A 20816-nucleotide genomic window follows, 5' to 3' on the forward strand; every position below is an offset into this window, starting at 1 on the left:
CCCCCTCAGTAACTTAATAAGATGCTATCTTAAAATAGAAGAACTGGGGAAGTAGCTCAATGGTAATGCACCTTAGGTTAAATCTTCAGTACCAAACCAAACACCACCACCAGCAACAAAAAACACATCTTTCTCTACAATCATGACATTTTTCTCTTTAATAATTTTGTGGCATGTCATTGTTATGCCTTTATGTGGACTGCTATAATTGATTTTTGTGTATGCTCTGATGTAGAAGTTGAGGTTAAAATTTTCCCCTTCTGGTTGACTGATTTAGCACCATTTATTGACAGTTCCTTTTTTTCCCTACTGCTTTGTAATAAATCAGATTCTCTCCTCTGTTACATTGTTTTCTGTTTCTTGGCTAGTGCCATACCTTCTTAGTTCTGTAGTATTATAGAATGTTTTAATATCTGTAGAGGAAGCCCTCTCATGTTTTTTAAGAATGTCTGCTTGATGTTCAGTATCTGTCAGTGACTATAATGTCAGTAATTAAGACGCATGGAATTGGTACAGGAAGAGATAAGTAAAAAAATAAACCCAGACAAAAGTAACCAAATAATTTAGTGAGGGAAAGACAGTCTTTTCAAGAAAAGTACTGTACAAAAACATGAATCTCAAACTTTACCTCATAGAATTAAATTATTAAAATTATTAAAAATTTTACCTTGAGGTAATTGAGGGAATCTTCCTTTTGTCCTTCTTGCCTTGAGTTGGGGTCTTGGTACATTGCCTAGGCTGATCTTGAAATTGTGGGCTCTGTGATCCTTCTGCCATAGTCTCCTTAGTACTTGGGAGTGCAGGTGTGCACTACCCTATCTCGATAAGATTTCTTAGATATGGATACCAAAAGTGTATTTCATAAAGAAAGAAAGAAAAAAAAGGGAATAATTTGATCTTTATCAAAATTAAAAGAGATCATTAAGAAAATAAAAAGACAAACCACAGAATGAGAAAATACTTGCAAATCATGTAGTTGAATAAAGAACTTGCATCTAGAAGTCTTACTTCTGAATACTAAGACAAATAACTCTCCCTGAAAAATGGACAAAAAATTTGAATAAACACTTCACTGACTTAGTAATAAACACTTCAGATCAATGCTTACCATCATTAGATATGAGCTATCACAAGAAGATACAGCTGGACACCCACAAAGAATGGCTGAAATCAAAAGATCATCTCTGAGATAGAGTTGGCCAGGATATACAGAAACTGGTATTCTGAAATAATTTGGTGCTAGGGATGGAATCCAGGGCCACACATGTGCTAGGCCAGTGCTCTAATACTTTCTTTTTCTAAACTATTTAAAATTATTTTTTTATTTTTTGGTACCGGGAATTGAACTTGGTTCGGGTATTTTACCACTGAGCTACTTCCTCAGTCCTTTTAATTTTTTTATTTTGAGACAGGCTCCTGCTAAATTGCTGAAACTGACCTTGAATTTGAGTGCTCTTGTCTCAGGCTTCTGAATTGCTGGGATTATAGGTGTGTGCCACTGTGACCATCTGTTAATTTTGATATAGCATCTTACTACATTGCCTAGGCTGGACTTAAATTTGTAATCCTCCTGCTTCAGGCTCTCAAGTAGGTGGGATTATAGGCATGTGCCAGGATTCCCGACTTTTTCTGATAATGTTTAATTTTGATAGAGCAGCAATTTTTATGTGTTTTTTTTTGAAAATGGGCAGAAATTATTTCTGATGTTTAAACTCATAATTCCAAAAAAGCACAAATATAACAGTGTTACATTTCCATATTATAAGTATGTATCTGTATACTGTATTTTGTTTTAATTTTTGCAGTAAGTGGGGATTGAATCCAAGGCCTATCACATGCTAGACAAGTGCTCTACCACTAAGTCACATCCTCATGCCTGTATTGATTGATTGAGTGGTGTTAGGGCTTGAACTCAGGACCTCACACATGCTAAGTGAGTGCTCTGCCACTCAGCAATACCCACGGCCCCTTGTACTATATTTTAAGTTACATATCAGGATCTTTGAAGAGTTGAAAATTAGGGATTGATTTGTAGCCTACTCACATTAAAATTCTTTTAAATTGTTTAGAAAAAATATCTGTTTTATAAAATTTTAATTTTTGTTTTTTACAAAATTTTATAGTTGTTCTAGAATACACATCTAAGCCAGGAATGGTGTTTGTGTGCTTATAGTTGTAGCTATTTAGGAGACTGAGACTGGAGAATTGCTTGATCCCAGGAGTTTGAGACAGCCTGGGCAATATAGTGAGATCCTGCTTAATACTTCATTTGTGTACTCTTGACTGTATTGTGGCAACATAATGTTTGAGACACTTGTCTCTGCCCTGAGGATGCTGGTGATGGGAGGGAGACATGCAATTATAATAGCATGTAATAAGTGTTAATGATATGGACAAGAAGAGGAAGGTGGAAGGCATGGGAAAGATGAGGTTTGAGATTGGATTTGATGATGAAGGACTTTGTAAACCATGTTAGGATTGAAATTTTACCTTGAGGTATTAGCAAGACTGGAGATTTTTTTTTGAGGGGGAAGGGGAGAAAGTACTCAGAGCCACATCCCCAGCCCATTTTTTGTCTTTTATTTAGACACAGAGTATCACTAGGTTGCTTAGAGCCTTGCATTGCTGAGGCTGGCTTTGAATTTAAGATCCTCTTGCCTCAGGCTCCTGAGCAGGTGGGATTATAGGTGTGTGCCACTGCACTCACCGACTTTGGAGATTTGTGGACAAAGGAAATAACAGGTTTATATTTGCTTTTTACAAAGAGTAGATAGGAGAAGTCTAAGTGAGGAGGTCAAGTCGGAGACTGTGGCTTTACTCCTGGTAAAGAATGAAAACTGAAGCAGTAACAGTGGAGATAGAGAAGCATACAAAATTGAAAGATTTAAGAAACACAGAACTGTGTAATTCATTATTGTGTGTGTGTGTAGACTTGGAGCACCTAGGCAAAGAACAGTACTGATAACTATAGTAGCCATATGACTGTTTAATTGTTAAATCTAACTAATTAAGTGAAATAAGATATAAAATTCAGGTCTTCAGTTGGACTAGGCACACAAATATTGAATGACATACGTATTAAATAATTATTTAAAAAATTAAATAATTTCCAGAGTTCTACAAAATCATATTTTAGTGTATCCAGAGAGATTTAAGCAGAAAAATGTATCTGGTTATATATGCTTAATAGCCAGATGGGACATGTGGCTTCTTTTTTTGACAGTCAGAAATAGAAGATTTCTGTTGTCATAGAAAGTTCTGCTGGACTGTACTGGTCTAGTTTTTGGTATCTACTTCCTTTTTCTCAGAGAAAAGTCAAGAGTAACAGATTATATTCTCCAGTCTCCTGAGCACTGTGACTCCACAACATTTGGTTGTAATACATAGTTAATCACAGGTTCTGTTAGACAGTGTCATCATCATCATCACTAAATCATCATCACATGTAGAACTTTTTCCTTAATCAGAGAAGGTTCTATTGGACAGTTCTGAGTGAGATAGTGATGTTTTTCATTGAGCTATCCATGACAGTAGTGGTAGGGTAATAGCAGTCTGTACAAAGTACTCTCCAATAGGAATATGAATCACATATGTAATTAAAAAAATTTACATTTTTAAGATGCTGCATGAATCTAAGTCAGACTGGTCATGAACTCCTTGCCTAATCGGATTCTCCTGCCTCAGCCTCCTTAGTAGCTGGGACTGCAGGTGTATACCTGCATGACTGGCTTTAATTAAAAAAAAATTAAAGAATTAAACAATTAGAGTTTTAAACTTTATAGTTATTTTACTTAACCTACTATATCCAAAATCCATTTCAAGATATTGAAAGATATATTAAAATTTAGTGAGCTATACACATTATTTCTTCATATTGGGTCTTTGAAATCAATTGTGAACTTACACAACATAAATTCAAATTCTAAGTTTTTATCAGAAATATCCTATCTGTATTTAGATCTGTAAATAATGAAATTTACAGTTGAAAAAGTGATTCACATACCAACTCTAATCATGCTTAAAATTTTTCCAATAACTGAGCTGAATTTCAGTTTTTTAAATTTAAGTTTTAATTATAATTAAATAGAAGAAAAAATTTCATTAATTCATTTGTTGGTCTCACTAGCTATGTTTCAAGTACTTAGAAGCTGCATATGGCGAGTGGCTACTGTTTTAGTGCAGCCCAGGAATAACAGTGCATTCATTGGATAGTTGGAAGTTCAGGCTTAGAGCTCAAAAAGGTACTGAAACAGATTAGCAGATTATGAAACAGATTATGGGAGAAGGACTTTGAGGAACATGAGTTTGGAACATGTGATTTGGAACAAACTAATTTTAACCTCTCTGACCCATTTAAAAAAGATCTATAAATGCATCTTGGTGAGAGTAAAATAGTAGATGAATATGCAGTATATTGTTTTAGCTACAAATATGACTTTATAGTTAGATAAATACGTGATCTTAGGTATCTTACTGATCCTTTCTGACTTGTAGTTTTCTTATCTATAAATGGGATAATAACATTTCTCTTAAAAGGTTGTGGAAATGGCTAAATGAACTATTCTGGCAAGTATTGACTGCATTTAATACATACTATATTCATTTCAAGTTTGCCCTTTCTTTTTAAAATGAATTATCTAGTTTTTTTAAATATACCTTTACTTTGTTTATTTATTTGTTTTCATGTAGTGCTGAGGATTGAACCTAGTGCCTCACACGTGTGAGGCATGCACTCTACTGCTGAGCCACAACCCCAGCTCCTTGCCCTTTCTTTTTTGTGGAATTTATCTTATCATCAACTTAATAAATCATTCTTTTTAGGAAAGAAGGAAACCTACATTAGTTATACATATTAATTATAAACTGAACACCACTTTCAGGTACTTTAAAATATGAAAAAAACGTGTATTTTAAAATAGAAAATATTGTAATATTGAGAAGTTCTTACTATGAATCAGCTACTATGTTAAAGACTTTATATGATGATGTAAAAGGCTTTTAAAAAACGTGCAGTGTAACATTTCTGTTGTGATGTTTCACTTAAGTAGACCTTTAATAGAAAATCTGTTTTAATTTTGGAAACTTTGAAACATACAGCTCCTGTTCTTAGTTATTCCAGGAAGCACTGCATTCTATATCTTTGGGTATTCTTAAATTTGTGATTTCATGGTACTTTGGGCTAAAGCTATAGAATTAAAAATTCTGTAATTTTTAATTTGTATGTATACATGTAAAGAATTATACTTTAAAAATATTCATTGGTAGAGTTTATTGAGATGATTCCACAGAAGAGAAAATGGACTCTTCCTAGTTGAGGAGAAAGGAATTGTGACTTTTAATGGCTCTGCAAATCCCTTTTCCAAGGTCTTTTCCTTAAGTCCCACCTTATGCTTTGTAACTGACAGTGTGCCATTCAACCACTGCCTTGGAAAGATCACCACTTGCATTGTATACATTCCTTGTTCTAGGGAATCTTACTACTTTCTTCACAGTGTTTTCTAATATAGCCATTCATGTTTGAAATAATATTAGGTATTTTGCATCTGTATTAGAAATAATGAAATTTATGATATGTTTAGGGCCAACAGGTAGTTTTGATATTATGTGCTAATGCTCTTTGGTGGTGGTAGCTGAAAGTGTTGTGTGGGGAATGATTTTGAGACCAGGTACAAAAAGAAGAAATGCTTAGCTTGGATTACAATGGCTTTTTCCTTTTGTTTCTGTTTAAATCTTTTAAATCTTTTTCCTTTTTAAAATAGCAATATATACCTACTTGGCATACTTGGAAAACTATTAGGAAAGTAAACATTTTCTCCCATTGTTTATCTATTTTTATATATGGATATTTGCAAATTTGGGATTATTTTGCATGTTAAAATTATATCCTTTTTCATTTTCTGTATTATAAATATTTTTTCATCTTAGATATTTTTTCCTTGGTACCATGGATTGAACCCAGCAGTGCTTTACCACTGATCTGCATCCCTAACTGTTTTTTATTATTTATTTATTTTTAAAATATTTTTTAAATTTGTAGTTGGACACAATACCTTTATTTTATTTATTTATTTTTATGTGGTTCTCAGGATCAAACCTGGCGCCTCCCTCGCATGTGCTAGGCAAGCACTCTATGGCCAAGCCGCAACTCTAGCCCCTTATTTTTTTTTCCATCTTTTTAAAATTTTTATTATTTAGTTGTTAGCCCCTTATTTTTTTATTTTGAGACAAAGTCTCCCTATTGAATTTGTGATTGTACTGTTTTGACCTAACCACATCTCTGGAATTATAGATGTGTGCCCCCATGCCTGGCTCATGTCAGCTATTTTTTGTAAATTTATTTTTTGTAGGCTGCATGCTAGTTTTAAACATTTCACTTTTAAAACATTTCCTAAAGAGATGAGTACCAATAAAGCTGATATGTTTTTACTTGATGAAGTTTTTTCTGCATTTTTCTCTTCATGGAATTAATTTCTGAGTCAGGAGAGATGAAAAACCTATCCTTCCCTCCCCCCATATATGTCATTGAATCTAGTGGCTTCTACCGCTGAGCCACTTACTCTAAATATATTTTATTCAGAGGCCTGGTCTCCTTAAGTTGTTGAGGCTGACCTTGACCTTGACCTTGACCTTGCCCTCCTCAGCCTCAGGAGCAGCTAGGATTACAAGTTTATGTCAACCATGCTGCCTGAAAAGATATGAATATCCTTAAGATCCTTAACTCATTTTCAAATTTTTTGCCTTCCAAATACTTTTAGGAAAGAAAAAGTTCTCTGATACCTATAATTTTTCGTACTTTTAAAAATTATGAAATGTTTCCTACTTGCAAAAGAAGAATTATATAATTTGTAACAGTGTACTTATTGCCTACCTTAAAAAATAAAATATTACAGAATTAGAACTTCTTTTTATAGCTTTCTCATTATAAGTTTCTTTATTTATGAAAAATGATGTCAGTTTTAAACCTTAACCAATGATACAGGTGGATGTTGAAGATCTTTTTGTCTGGAATTTTTGAATTTCTCAGATGTAGGAAGGTGATACGATGCATATTACTATCTATTACCTAACTTTTTAAAGAGTTTCAGGAGATACTTCCTAATTCCTTCATCAGATACTTTGGTATTTTTGTATTGGTTCAGTTCTGGTTTTGCCTCCACATTAGTTACAAAATTTTGGATTTTCATGTTTTTGGAATTCGGGTTTGTGAATAATATTTATGAACAAGTGCATAATGTAGTTTTTAAGATCAGGGTCTCACTGTATTGCTTCGGCAGGTCTGGAACTGCTGCGCTCAAGTGATCTTAACTTAGCTTCCCTGGTAGCTGGGACTATAGGCATGTAGTTCCATACCTGGCTGATATTTGTGGTAAAATTTGTTGAACTTTTTGTTGAATTGATCATAATTTAGGATGAGATGTGGTATAAATGCAAGCTGATGAACATTACCATTTGATACTTTAGGATTTTAAAAACCCAGGATTTTAGCTGGGCGTGGTGGCAAATGCCTGTAATTTCAGCCTTTCAGGATGCTGAGGCAGAGGATTGCAAGTTCAAAGCCAGCTTCAGCAACTCAGTGAGGCCGTAAGCAACTCACTGAAATCCTGTCTCTAAATAAAATATCAAAAGGGCTGGTGAATGTGGCTCAATGGTTAAGTACCCCTGGGTTTAATCCCTGGTGTCAAAACAAAACAAAACACTCCACAAAAAAACAAAAACAAAAACAAAAAACCACTCAACAAAAAACCCCCAGGATGTTAATAAGAATGGGTTATGGGGGAAGACTCTTGAACTAAGTGGCATAAAATTGTTGAGATAAGTAGAGAACAACTATGATTAGCAACCTTGTATTTACTTTTTAAAATATCTTCTTGACCAGTATTTATAATGGTGGGAACTTTGATGGAGCTTACAATTACCTTGATTAACTGATTGATAAGAATTATTAAAAACTGTAATTAACCTGATTGTAACTGAGTTACTCACCCTTCCATAAAAAGGGATGAAATGCTAATAGCATCAAGTGTTAAGATTGTTCCTTTAAATTGGTAATATCATTGTTGCTCCTAGCAATGGTTCTCTTTCAGATGAATATGCCACTGAGACAGTGTTTCTGTAGTTTTGCATGTCTAGTCAATATAGGGGAATCAGATTAAGATCATAGAATCAGATGCATGGTGTTAACAAACTTCATATTATTAAATCATATCATGAGGGTAAAGAAGCAGAGACATCTGCTTTAAGTGAGTGCTGTGAGGTCCTTATTTAAACCCTTAGTCTATATAGTGAGACTGTTTTTTTAAAAATATTTTTTAGTTGTAGGTGGACATAATTCCTTTATTTTTATTTATTTTTTTATGTGGTGCTGAGGATCGAACCCAGGGCCTCGCACATGCTAGTCAAGTGCTCTACCACTGAGCCACAACCCCAGCCCCAGACTATTTTTTTTAATGTGAAAGTAATACATGCTCATTGTTAAAGAACAACAAAAAAAAAAAAAACAAAAAAAAAAACCAAAAAAAAAAACAAAAAAAAAAAAGAAAAAGAAAAAAAAGAAAAGAATGCATATAGAACCAGGTGTAATCAGTGACTTGGGAGGCTAAGGCAGGAGGATTACAAGTTCAAAGCCAGACCAAATAAATAAATAAAAAGGGCTGGGGATGTGGCCCAGTGGTTTTGCTCCCTGGGTTCATTCCCTGATACCAAAAATAAACAAAACCCCTGAAACATATAGGCAAGGGAAAAAGTGTCTATCTGGGCTTTCTGAAGTTCGGAATGTAGCTGAATGGTAGAGTGCTTGCCTAGCGTCCATAAGATCATTGGTTCTATCCCCAGCACCTAAGGAGGGGAACAAAAAAAGAAAAGAAATAGCTTGTTGGGGCTGGGATTGTGGCTCAGCGGTAGAGCACTTGCCTAGCATGTGCGAGGCCCTGGATTCGGTCCTCAGCACCACATTAAATAAATAAATAAAATAAAAGATACTGTGTCCAACTACAACTAAAAAAAAAAAAAAAAATCATTTAAAAAAAAAAGAAATAGCTTGTTACCATCTAAACTTTCTGGTATGTACACAGACACTTATGTTTATCCTTTTTGTATTCAAACAATTGTATTATTCTGTAACATTTTCTTTTCTATCTCACATTGTATTCTAGTTGTCTTGGCATGTCAAGATACACTTATTTGAAAATTTCATTAATTGTATTTTAGATTTGGAGATAACATAATTTGTTTAACCTATCCCTTGTTGGAAATATAAGTTTTTTTTTTTTAAATTTTTATTTCGACACAGGGTCTTGCTAAGTTGCTTAGGGTGTCTCTAAATTGGTGAGGCTGGCTATGAACTTACATTCATTCCTCCTGTCTCAGCCTCCTGAGTTGCTGGGATTACAGGTGTGCATCACCTTGCTTGACTGTTCTCTCTTCTCTTTTTTTTTTTTTTTTAAAAGAGAGAGTGACAGAGGGGGGAGGGAGGGAGGGAGGGAGGGAGAGAGAGAGAGAGAGAGAATTTTTAATATTTATTTATTTTTTTTTAGTTCTCGGCGGACACAACATCTTTGTTGGTATGTGGTGCTGAGGATCCAACCCGGGCCGCACGCATGACAGGCGAGTGCGCTACTGCTTGAGCCACATCCCCAGCCCCCTGTTCTCTCTTCTTGATGGTACAAACAATACAATAATTGAACATCCTGCACATATATTCTTAAACCTGTGAAAATATCTTATGGAGAATATTTTAAAAAGTAAAACTTGTAGTTCTAATGGTATGCACATTTCAAATATTGATAAGATTATGCCAGATTGTACTTAAAAGGGATTTGTAAATTTTGGTCTATTGTTAATATTTTCATAGAGAGCTTAAGATAGCAGCATATTTCTTGCCCCTAGTAATATTACTGGCCCTTGGAGAAAATGAGCAGAATCTTTTTTTTTTTTTTTGACTAATTTTTTTTTAAAATAAGCTTGCTTGCTTATTTATTTATTTTATTTATTTATTTAATGTGGTGCTGAGAATAGAACCCAGTGCCTCACACCTGCTAGGCAAGTGTTCTACCACTGAGCCACAACCCCAGCCAGAGCAGAATCTTTAAAAATGTTTAAAAACAATATTTAATTAAACTCATTTTCTGATAATACATGCTAATTGCAGTAGGTTGGACTAGTAATTTTGAGATTTAGGTCAGAATTTTACCTATGGTACTTTAAATAGCTAATGGGTAGTGTATTATATTTTCTGGTTCAACTTATGAATATCTCATAGCTCATCCATATCAGCCTATTCAGTTGTAATTAACTTGGAATAGGTTACTAGGTTACTGGTAAAGAATTTTCTAGGGGTTGGGGATGTGGCTCAAGCGGTAGCGCGCTCGCCTGGCATGCGTGCGGCCCGGGTTCGATCCTCAGCACCACATACCAACAAAGATGTTGTGTCCGCCGAGAACTAAAAAATAAATATTAAAAAAATTCTCTCTCTCTCTCTCTCTCTCTCTCTCTCTCTCTCTCTCTCCTCTCTCACTCTCTCTTTAAAAAAAAAAGAATTTTCTAGTTTGTCTTATGAATATGTGGTGTTCTTTTGGAGATCCAGGTCATTGAGAGCTAATATTATCCTTCTTTCTCATCTCTGAGGAACAAGTGAGAGACTGCTGTCTGCAGTTTCATATTATGCTTGTAGCTATTTGTGGGGAGAGTGAGAATTAAAGGCTACATACAATCATTGTGTGTAGAAGTATTTTTATTTTTAGATCTTTGAGTATATTCTAGGATTTGGAATGGGTGTAGAGGGGCTAGGCTGGGGAACATGTTCTCTGTTAGTATGTGCTTAACTGTTTAATCAATGCTTTTCTCGTAGGGAAAAATGATAGTGGAAATTTTGAGCATTCTTTTTGTATTTTTCATGACCTACCTGATAAATTTGGTAGTGGAGTTTTAGTAACCAGGTCTGAATTCAGTTTTGTTGTTTTTCTATTTTAAGAATTCATTGAGGGCTGTAGTTCAGTGGTAGAGCGCTTGCCTAGCATGTGTGAGGCCCTGGGTTCGATCCTCAGCACCATGTAAAAATCATTAAAATAAAGGTATTATGTCCAACTACAACTAAAGAATAAATATTAAAAAAAGAATTCATTGAGATTACATAAGGAATATTAAAAGTAGGATTTAGGATATTAAGAAAACACCCTAGGTGGGAAAATAATTGATCTCTTCAACTATCTATTCAACTATTCCTCTTCCACTTTCCACACTGAAGACCACATACTATTTGATTCCATTTACTTGAAATGTTCAGAATAGGCCCTGCTGTAGATCTAGGAAATAGATTATTAGTTGCCAGGGCCTGAGGACTTGAAATTGGTGTTTATGGATTTGCGGGGTCTTTTTTATCAATGATATTAATATTTATTTTTTATGGTACTGGAGATTGAATCCAAGATTGGTCTGCTACTGAACTATACTCCTTAGGACTGCCCCTCCACCCTTTTTTAAAATTTTGAAACAAGTTCTTGCTAGGTTGCTGAGGCTGGCCTTGAATTTGCTGTCCTCTGCCTCAGCCTTCCAAGTCCCTGGGATTATAGGCATGTACCACCCCTGGCTTCAGTGAGATGAATATTCTGTAATTAGATAGTGGTGTTGGTTGTGAATGTAGTTGGCTCTCTGTATCTGCAGGTTCTGCATTTGCAGATCTCAACCAACTGCTGATAAAAAATATTCAGAAAAAAGTTATTTGTATTGAATATGTACTCACTTGTTTCATTATTTTCTAAATAACACAACTACCTCCATATTATTTATATTATATTAGGTATTATAAATGATTTAGAAATGATTTGAAGTATAATTCGAGGATGGGCATAGGTTACATTCAAGTATACCATTTTATAATGAGGGATTGGAGTATTATGGATTTTGGTATCCATGAGAGTTCTTAGAATCAGTCCCTTACAGATTCTAAAAGCCACTGCATTGTATAAATTATAAAGTGAAATGGTGAATTTTGTGATATGACATGTAAAAAAAAATGCTGAAACAAAAATGAAAAGGCAGGCGGCTTCTAAAGGAGAGCAGGGCATCATGGTGTTCTTGTGCAGGGTGCCTTTCTGACCCACCAGCCAAAGATGTTGTGGCTTTATAAGGGGCTGCTGCGTTAGAGTCATGGTGTGTCCACAGGGACAAGTACTGGTACTTTGCTTGTATGATGAGAGGCTGGTTTGAAGAACATAGAGTGAATGCCACCCAGTGGTTGAGGGAGGCAGAAGAAGAGTTCTGGCATAGTCAGTACCCATATCCCTGACTCTCCTGGGGGCACCTCCTATGAGAGATATGAGTGCTACAAGATTCCAGAATAGTGCTTAAATCATTGGCATCTTTCTGAGAAGGCATTGTATCCTGATTACTTTGCCAAGACAGTGCAGTGGAGAAAACTGAAAGGAAAGCTGGGGGAGAGAGGTTAAGCAGCTACAGGAGGAAACCCCACTTGATGGTCCTAAAACGGAAGCTTTGCCTCCTACCAGGAAAGAAGGTGATCTGTCCTCACTGTGGTAGCATATTGTGACAAGACCCCAGGAGTGGCTGATGTAGAGAGAGAAGAGAGATATAGACACCTCACTATTCATGCATGCAAGTGAAATAAGTTATAGAACATACACGTGCCCTAGTAAAAATCAATATGGAAAAAAATGAAAAGACATACAAAACATATTGATTCTCACAGAGATATGGTGGGGAAAAATAGAGCTTTAGAATAAGGAAATTTTCTGTCTTTTTTGTTTTTTTAGAATTCGGGATTGAACCCAGGGGGTAACATGAGCTACACTTTTCAGTCCTTTTTAATTTTTGTTTTGAGATAGGATCTTGCTAAGTTGCTAAGTCTGGCCTTGAACTTGCCATCCTCCTGCCTCAGGTTCCTGAGTCACAGATTATAGGCATGTCCTGTGAATATGGAACTTTTATCAAACCAGCACTGCTCCTCTAGGGTTTCCAATATGCCTCTGACTCTTAACTCCAGAATCTCTATATCATAGCGAATGGCTGTTATTGATTACACTGTGTTACATTCCTTAAATATGTTGGGCTTGTAAAATAAAACTGGGCATCATTAATAGATTAGAAAAAGAAGGGCTGGGGATGTGGCTCAAGCGGTAGCGTGCTCGCCTGGCATGCGTGGGGCCCTGGGTTCGATCCTCAATACCACATAAAAATAAAAAATAAATATATTTAAAAAAAAAAAAAAAGGAAAAGAAGACCATACAGTAAAGGAGGCCACTTAAAAGTTTGTTTTAATAGTCTTGTCCAGACTGGATGAAGTTGTAGCTGAAGGTTTGGAAATGAATTATATATATTACAAAGATAAGAATTTATGGTACATAGTGATGGATTAATTAATGGAAGTTGAATGAAGGAGTCAAAATGAATTTTGTTCAGCCAGGAACATAGGAGAAACGATGTGTTTTAGAGAAAATATGTTTATTTAGAACTGATGAGTTGCCTGTGGATCATCTTGACAGCAATGTTTAGTATGTGGTAGGTCTGCAGTCCAAAAGAAAGGTCAGCAGTGGGAATATTGATTGATAAAATTTAAACTAAATATCTATGTAAAATAAGTATTAATTGAAACACTAGTGGATGAGATTGTCCAGGAAAAATGAATAAAGAATGTGAAAATATGTTTGAAAATAGAGCTGTTAGCTATACTAGTCATTTAAAAGTAGAGAAAGAGGGGCTGGGGATAAGGCTCAAGGGGTAGTGCGCTCGCCTGGCATGCGTGCGACCTGGGTTCGATCCTCAGCACCACATACAAACAAAGATGTTGTGTTCGCCGAAAACTACAAAATAAATTAAAAAAATTCTCTCTCTCTCTTTAAAAAAAATTATTAAAAGTAGAGAAAGAGGAGCCAATAAAATGTATGACAAAGGGATTGTCTTGGAGAGAGAGTAGAATCAGAAGAGTAGGATCAGAGACTTCATGTGAGAGTTTAAAGATAGAAGTGGTCAGTAGTATGAGATATAATAGAAGTAAAGAGAATTCATTACATTTGGCTACAAGGAAAATATCCTGGTTTTATTGTAGAAGTGGTACAATAAATGTTTTTAATATCTTGATCCTTATAGTACTTAGACCAGTATACAATTTGTTGGATATCTTTAATCTACCCATTCTTGAATAGTTTTTAAATTTAGTCCTGATTATAAAAATAGTATGTTCTTACAAAGATAAATGTGTAGTTTCTGCAAGTATATGAGAAAGCAAAATCATTGTTAAAAATGTTACTGTCTAGGTTGTGTAACCTGCCATAACATTTTTTTTTTTTTTATTGGGGATTGAACCCAGGGGCACATAACCACTGAACCACATCCCCAGCCCTTTTTTGTATTTTATTTAGAGACAGTTTCAGTTGCTTAGGACCTCACTAAATTACTGAGTCTGGTTTTGAACTCACAAACCTCCTGTCTCAGCATCCTGAGCCACTGGGATTACAAGTGCATGTTTTTCTTTTTAATGTGGAGGGAATCTGTGTTTATAATTTTTTTCTGTTTTCTCTTTGAAATATTTTTCCACACATTGAGGATGAAACCACATCATCATTTATATATTTATTCATTTTTTTGCTGCACTGAAGATTGAGCCCAGGAGCACTCTAAAGCCCTTTTTTTATTTTGAGGCATGGTTATGCTAAATTGCTTTGGCTGGCCTTGAACTTGTGATCCCCTTGTCTCAGCCTTCTGAATAGTTGTGATTACAGTCTGCACCACCCCTCCTGGATACATCATCATTTACAGTGAGATAATAAGTTAATTTCTTAGGGTACCTGTAACAAATTATGTCAAGTTCGTTCTCATAGTTCCAGAGCTAGAGGTCCGTGAGAGCCAAGATGTATTGCCCCATGCCTTTAATCCCAGGGGAGATTGAGGCAGCGAAGTGCTATCTCAGAAAAGGACTGGCAATGTAGTTTAGTTGTAGTGTGTCCCTGGGTTTAATCCCCAGTAGCCCCCGCTCCACCCGCTGGAAAAAAATGTCCTCAAAGCCTTATTTTCTCCGAACATTCTGGAGAGAATTCTTTCTTTTTTCTTCCTGGCTTCTGGTGGCCCCTGGCAATTCTTGGCTTGCTTGGTTTGTTGCCACATTATTCTGATCTCTGGCCTTCTTCCTAATGTGTATCTCTGTGCTTGAATCTTCTTTCTTTTCTCATATAAAGACATCATTCAGCTGTGCATTTTGGCGTGCACCTTTAATCCCAACAACTCGGGAGGCTGAGGCAGCAGGATTGTGAGTTCAAAGCCAGCCTCAGCAATTTAGTGAGGCACTTAGCAACTCAGCCAGACCCTGTCTCTAACCCCTGTCTCAGACCCTGGGGATGTGGCTAGGGTTAAGCATCCCTGGGTTCAATCCTCGGTCCAAAAAACAAACAAAAAATCAATCATTTAGGGCCTTTCTAATCTAAAAACAAACAAACAAACAAACAAACAAACAAACCAGCATTTAGGGCCTTTCTAATGAAATTACCTTAACTTGGCTACATCTACAAAGACCCTGTTTTCTGAGGTTCTGGTTACACAATAATTTTTGAGGACCCATTACAGATTGTATCCCATATTGTAGCTTTGCCTTAACATGTATAGCCAATAATATACGTAACCATTTAGATTGTAATTTTTCGCATTATGAACATAATGGGGGAGGAGAGCCTTGGTGATCCAGCTGGGCTCCTTTTTGTACTACTTTGTCCCATTTTAACTGCGAATGGACATGTGCAGCAGTCCTGGCCTGAGATGAATATGATTCTGAGGGCTTATAGCCCTTAGGAGTGAAAGTTGAATCACAACATAAGGTAAGCCACCAAGACCTGCTGAGGTAAAAAATGAGGATGAGTGGAATTTAGAATAGTAGGGATGGGAGAAAATGAGCTCAGACCACCAGCAGCTGTAGTTTGTTCCAGTAACTTTTCTCTGTTTCCTCTCAAAAAGAGAGCCCTGTGGGAATCAAGCAAAAGCTGCTCCTTGTGCCATTGTGGAGAAGGGATACAAGGGGTGGACTGTGGTGGCCGTGAAAATGTGCCAGTCTCCTTTTGTGGGGGACATGATTGACTTTCTCCACTGAATTGCCTTTGTATCTTTGTAGCGCAGTCCCATAATTCTATAGTCTGTTCCTGGAATCTTGTTATTTCAAGAAATTCTGTAGTTTGCTCTTTTTCATTCAGTTTTCCCACTTGTGTGAAAATATGTGTAAAATAAACACCTACAATTGTAATGACTAACACTTACTGAAAACCTACTAAGAACCCTAGGTATTTTATACTCACTCAGTGATTTGATCTTCTTAGCTCTTCTTGGAAAAAGATCTTATGTCCATTTCATTGATGAAGATGCTGAGGGTCTAAGAGTTTCATTTATTCATCCAAAGCTGTCCATTTAAATAGTCAAGCTGAATGAGCCTGCACTTTTCCTGCTAGTCCTTGGATGTGTGACTTTCAGGAACACAGTGAGAACTGATTATTTCACAAAGCCCTTGTTACGGTGAAATGTACTGGAAGAGTATGTGTTGCATTTTTGTTACTGCACATTTAGACTCTATAGGAAATAGTTCTGGACACATTTTTGTTTTAATAGTTGAGTACAGTGTTTTTAATATGCTTTGATACTAGAGCAACAGCACTAAAGAGGATAATACAGAAACTATTCTGTCCATGTATCCTGAGCACTGTTGCTAATGAGAAGTACAATTGGAGATACCCAGATAGTGGGGTGTATGGTTCTGATTGTCAAATGAAGGGGTTAGGACTGGAAGTGTAAATTTGGAGTCATCATTATACAGTTTATATTTAAAGCTGGTAGGGGTAGGGAGAAGTGATCCCCTAAGGATGATATTTCAGAGATGAAGATGTAACTCTGGAGATCAGAAACAGTTAAAGCAGGAATGAACGAATAATGAGGAAGACAAGAAAAGGAGAGTGTGATAAAAGAAACCAAGTGGAGAGTGTGAAGCAGTTGAGAGATGGGAGACTATAAACAGAAGTTACAAAAACATCATAAAGGAAAATCAATCGTTATATAAGGTTTCTGAGGAAGGCTCAGCACATAGGCCCTGCAGTACCATGGAAAGACTAGCTCTTCTTTTATCAGAGTGGAGAAAACAAGTTAAGGATGGATGTTAATGTAAAAGAATGTATGACAAGAGGACACCCAGAAAATTCCTTTTGATTTCTATATTTCCCTCTGGTGTAGAAGTTGAGGTGTATTAGTTTGGTAGGGCTGTCATAAGAAAAATGGGTGGCTTACGCTAACTGCAATTTATTTTCTCACCATTCTGGAGTCTTTCATTCTGGGATCAAGGTGTCAGCATGGCTGACCACTTCCAGAGGCTTCTGATTGCCTTGTAGATGGCCATTTTCCTCTGGTGTCTTCTCATGGTCTGTTCTGTCTCTTTTTATAAGGATACCAGTTGTACTGGATTAGGGCCTACCCCAATGACTTCATTTAACCTAAATTACCTTTTAAATTACCATCTCTCTGTAAATATAATCAACATTCTGAGGTTTGAAGCTTAAGACTTCAGTTTATGAATCTTAGGGGTGAGGAGCATAGTTCAGCCATTTGCTGAAAAAGTGACGACATGTTATTTCATAAAATACCATAAGAAAAATTAAGAGATGAATATCTAGGTGAAAATATATTCAACATGCATGTAAGATCTGTAAACAGAATTTCTACATGGGAAACACCCCATGTGAAAGAGCTAAAGTTAGAAAGAAGGAAACATTTTGACATAATTAATCGTATTAATTGTTATTCTTTATGTTTTTTACTTTCTGGTTCTTAAGAAAGCCTTATTCTAATTCAGCTTTACAAGGATATTGTCCTAAATTTTCTCCTAGTACTTTTCACAGACTTAAAAAATTGAGTATGCATGGAATTTATTTCATTATACTGTCAGAAGTAGGGTTCAGTTTATTTTCCGAATATATCACTTATTCAAACACTGTTTATTGAATGATTTGTCTTTTCTTCATTTTTTGAAATATTATGTTTAGTAAATATTAAAATCCCATATATTTAAAATCTAAATCCTATAATTTAGACTCTAGTCCTTGGATAGAACTATAATTTTAATTACTATAGCTTTATAATAATATAATATATTATTATAACATTAAAATATATTATTATAATATAACATTATTATAATAATATAAAAGCTTTTATAATTTAATTACTATAGCTTTTATAATTTTTTTGTGAGAAATCCTGGTGATCAGATGTGTGTCTCTTGCCCAGAATGTTTTGCCATAATGTTTAGTGGGCATTTTGCAGTATCCTGTTAACACACACATTACTTTGATAGACACACTAAGTGGTATATATCAGTACATAATCTCATACTAGAGTGGATCAGGTTTTTCTTCTAAATGAGTTAAAAAGAAGAATTTATCTTTTTTTTTAATTCTAATTAAAACTTTATAGAAGAATTTATCTTAAAGAGATTTTTGGATTATAAATCTGTAATTTCTCTTGCTGTTTGGGGATATACCTTCCTTTTTTGTCCAAATGTTTATGATTATTTTGGTTATTCTTGAACCTTTACTCCTCCATGTGAATTTTAGCTTCTGTTTTTTTGAATTATGTGAAAAATTCTCTAGAGGTTTTCATTGGGATTGTACTTAACAGTTGGGGAAGAACAGCTTTATGGGGTTTGTCTTCATGTCTATGAACATGGATAGCTTTTCTTTCAGGTACTTTTTCATGTCATTCAGTAGTTTTATGTTTTTTTTTTTCTTTCTCAAAAATGTTTGAAGCTGGACATGGTGGCACACACCTGTAATCCCAGTGGCTCTGGAGGATAAGGCAGAAGGATCACAAATTAAAAGCCAGCCTCAGTCAAAGTGAGGCACTAAGCAACTCAGTGAGACTTTGTCTCTAAATAAAATACAAAATAGGGCTGGGGATGTGACTCAGTGGTTAGGTGCCCCTGAGTTCAATCCTCAATACTGCTACACTCCCCCCACCCCCTGCAAAAAAAAAAAAAAATGCTTGAAATCTTGTTGGATTTATATCAAAATACTTTTACAGTTTTGTTGGTATTGTGAATGGAATTTTTTAAAGTTTGAAACTACATTTTTTAATTGTTGTTGCCAATATCTAAAAGTATTGATGTTTATGAATTGAACATGTTCCTGACCAGTATGTTGAGTTCTGTTACTGGTTCTGATAATGTGTCAGTTGATAAGCTTGTGTTCTTTGTTAGAAAATCATATTCAGGGTTGGGGTTGTTGCCTCGCATGTGTGAGGCACTGGATTTGATTCTCAGCACCACAAATAAATAAATGAATAAAATAAAGGTCCATCAACATCTTAATTTTTTTAAAAAGAAAAATCATGTTCAAATATTGAGCTTTATTTCTTTTTTCTTTCATTTTTTTATTTTTATCATTTATTTTACATGAGCTCTCTTATTATTTGCATTACAATTCTTAATACACCTTTATACCACAATTTATCATATTTCTGTCAAGATATGTTGACATTAAATTCACATTTTCCTACATGTATTTTGTACATCGATGAGGGTCTCCTTCCACCATCCATGCAATTCCCCTCTCCCTCCTTTTCCCTCCCACCCCTCTTCCCTATCTAGAGGTAATTTTCTTCCCATGCTCTTCCTCCCTATCCATTTTGAGTTACCCCCTTGTATCAGAGAAGACATTCGGTATTTGTTTTTTTGGGACTAGCTAACTTCACTTAGCATAATCTGCTCTAATGCCATCCATTTTCCTGCAAATGCCATGATCTTATTATTTTTTAGTGCTGAGTAATATTCCATTGTGTAAAAATGCCACATTTTTTTTTTATCCATTCATCCACTGAAGGACATCTAGGTTGGCTCCACAGTTTAGCTGTTGTGAATTGTGCTGCTATAAACATTGATGTGGCTGTGTCTCTGTAATATGCTGTTTTTAGGTCCTTTGGGTATAGTATGAGAAGAGGAATAGCTGGGTCAAATGGTGGTTCCATTCTAAGCTTTCCAAGGAATCTCCATACTGCTTTCCAAATTGGCTGCACCAATTTGCAGTCCCATGCATGTATGAGTGTAACTCCCCCCCCCCCACATCCTTGCCAGCACTTATTGTTGTTTGTCTTCATCATGGCTGCCATCTGATTGCTAGAGATGATGGGCATTTTTTTGTATATTTGTTGATTGATTGTATATCCTCTTCTGAGAAGTGTCTGTTCAGGTCTTTGGCCCATTTATTGATTGGATTATTTGTTTTTTTGGTGCTTATCTTGTTGAGCTCTTTATATATCCTAGAGATTAGCGCTCTATCTGATGTGTGAGAGGTAAAAATTTGTTCCCAGGATGTAGGCTCCCTATTGACCTCACATATTATTTCTCTTGCTGAGAAAAAACTTTTTAGTTTGAATCCATCCCATTTGTTGATTCTTGGTTTTAATTCTTGTGCCATAGGCGTCTTATTAAAGAAATTGGGGCCTAGCCCCACGTGATGGAGATTAGGGCCTACTTTTTCTTCTATTAGATGCAGAGTCTCTGGTTTAATTCCTAGATCCTTGATCCATTTTGAGTTAACTTTTGTGCATGGTGAGAGATAGGGATTCAATTTCATTATGTTCCATATGGATTTCCAGTTTTCTCAGCACCGTTTGTTGAAGATGCTATCCTTTCTCCAGTGCATGCTTTTGGCACCTTTGTCTAATATAAGGTAGTTGTGATTTTGTGGGTTAATCTCTGTGTCCTCTATTTGTACCATTGGTCTATTGGCCTGTTTTAGTGCCAGTACCATGCTGTTTTTGTTACTATTGCTCTGTAGTATAGTTTA

The 20816-nt window shown here is 35.6% G+C and overlaps 1 protein-coding gene across 1 annotated transcript in view; it reads left to right on the plus strand.

The window, feature by feature from the left end:
* ERC1 (ELKS/RAB6-interacting/CAST family member 1) overlaps positions 1-20816 on the plus strand; it is a gene marked incomplete at its 3' end in the record, with an annotated part of 440133 nt that overhangs the window by 11421 nt on the left and 407896 nt on the right. The window lies entirely within an intron of this gene.

This window comes from Spermophilus citellus (genome assembly GCF_964194105.1).
Source record: "Spermophilus citellus genome assembly, chromosome: 10".
NCBI lineage: Eukaryota > Metazoa > Chordata > Mammalia > Rodentia > Sciuridae > Spermophilus > Spermophilus citellus.